This window comes from Buteo buteo, chromosome 20 (assembly GCF_964188355.1).
Source record: "Buteo buteo chromosome 20, bButBut1.hap1.1, whole genome shotgun sequence".
Lineage (NCBI taxonomy): Eukaryota > Metazoa > Chordata > Aves > Accipitriformes > Accipitridae > Buteo > Buteo buteo.
The window spans coordinates 12,217,119-12,219,572 of NC_134190.1; positions in this window are offsets into that span (position 1 = coordinate 12,217,119).

Sequence of the window (2,454 nt, forward strand, 5' to 3'; positions counted from 1 at the left end):
ATCTGTGATTATTTTAGGGCTACACTGGAGAGCGTAGAAGATGGTTTATGAGAAATTTAAACAACGGAAAGAGTAGCATCTTTCAACATAACAGAAGTAACAACATAAAGGCACTTCCAATTCAGGCAATCTTGCCAGCAAGGGGGGCTGAGAGCCCAGAATCTGGCTGTGGGGTGCACTTGTGCCTCATCCCCCTGACTTCAAGGAGAGCTGGCTGGAAATGTGCAGATCCTTGTTTTGGCAAAAGCCAACTGCCTCCTTGCTCAGGCTGCAAATACCTGGAAGACATTGCTCTCACCCTTGCACAGCTGAGCTACGTTCGGAGCCTGGGTGTTGCTACAGTGCCCTTACTAAGCTTTTTGAGGCTATTTCAGAAAGAAAATGGCAGTAGCTGCCAAATGTAGTTGAAATCTGGTGTGATAGTGTGAATACACCACAGACCACCTGGGGCAGCAAGGGATTCATTAGCTGTGCTGGGATCAATGAAGATGTTTGACCATACACAATGGTGTCTGATTAGAAATAGGAATTCAAGGAAGAAACCGAGGCATTTCTTAAGCTGAAGGGGCAGAGCCCTTTTTAATTTAGAGAGAAGCTGAGGCCTTGAGCTGCTAAGCCCTGAATGATTTTTAGACAATGAATGAAGCTCCGTGGCTCTGTGGTATGGCAAACATACCTTTCTTCTGCTATGGAGAAACCTCCAGTTTAAGCCTTGGAGTGTGGGCTTAAGATTTGGTCTTCGTTCTTCAACTTAATTCCAAGAGAAAAAGGGCAAGCAATTTTTGTGATAGGAAGCCAGATGTTGTTCAGCTGGTGCTGGGAGTGAGGCTTTGCAATGTCTGTGAGCTGGGCAGTGCAGGGTCAGTGATGGAAGGTCTCAAGGGCCAGAAGTCTGCTTTAGGGATTAAATTCCCACTTTGGGCAGCTGAGACCTCCTGCAGCAGCTTCTGCTACAGATGCTCTAGGGGAGCCCCTGTGCTGTGTGGAGGCAAAGGCTGGCTTGTTTGCTGTGATGGGTCTGGGGGCCCCTCCTGGGCTGCCCCAGGGTATGAGGAGCTTGGTGAATTTGGCTAAGAGCATCTTGGTTATTATGGGATCGATTTCAAGTAGAAGTGCTTAAACTAGCCCTGGTTCTGTTTTTTCATCTGGTGAGTCTTTAATCAGATAACAGGCCAAGAAGCTTGGTGTCAGGAATTTGGGTTTTAGTCATGCTTTTGTTGTGTGGTTGCAGTGGAACGTACCTGAGCAAGTGGACTCTTGTGTGAGTGCTGCTGCTGAATGCAGTTTTGTTAGCTTCTCCTCAAGGTATGGGTCTTCTGATATCTTATGGGAATCGTGGGGAGAGGCAAATCTAAAGAGCTACTGACATGAGGAGGAAAAAAATGAGCTTGTGTCTGTGTTGTGATACTCTTGTATTAGTTATGAAGTCCTAAAACACAGCAATGGTGGTGACTTGGATGAATGGCTTCCAAAACAGCCTCAGCACTTTAGAGTTGAACCCTGATCTGGGGAGTGATGGCTGAAGCTGTGAACCACCACCCTGGCCTTTTTTCTGTTTTTGTTTTTTTTTTTTTTCCAAATTGGGGCGTAATAGAAATGGGCTGAAACCGCAGCATGTTAAACATGCTCTATCCCATTTTGTGGCACTTGCTGGTTCATGTTCAGCAGTGGTAAGCCTCCCTAAATGCGAGTCAGGCCTCAAAGACTCGCTCACCTTTGCTGGGATGGCAGGTGAGAATTTCACTGCATGGGAGGGAGGCAAGGGACTATCCCTTGCCGCTAGCAGTTGGCTGCTCTGTGGCATTGTTCAGCTGTGCAGCAGGGATGCTGTTGCTGCTCAGGAATTTGAGCAGCAGCATGTGGGTGTGTGGGATGGAGGCCATGTGTCAGAGCTCCTGTGTGGCCAGCTGTGAGCCACAGCTGCCCTAGCTGTACGTGCTGAACCTCTCAAAGGTGAGGCATGCAGCCCAATGCTCGCTACCATCCTTCGTAAGCCGGTGCTCAGCTCCAGGACCCTCCTGTGGCTCTGATTCCTGCCCATACCTTTCCCAATCAGAACTCAACCCTACTCCTGGTCCTTCCCCTACATTTTGAGTCTCCCAAACAGGTCTCTGCACTCTCCAACCCAAGATCCTAATCCCATGTGCTGCCCTATGCTTGGTTATCTACCTACCTATCAGCTATGCCAGCTGCAAAGGCTCCTGGAATGAGAGGGTTTGGGGATGTGCTGCACCTGGGAGTGTAGTTTGTGTTTACTTCTCCTGTGGCTTCATGCTCAAAGTAAGGAATAGTTTGGCCTCTGCTAACATAAAATGTGGGTCAACATGACTGGTATTTTATATATATAAAAAATGCTTATTTAACTTGTTTCCCTCAGTGTGTTGTCTGCCCCAACCCCCCCTTAAGCTTTGGATAGATCCTAGAATCATGAGGAAAAATGAGAAAAAAAATTAT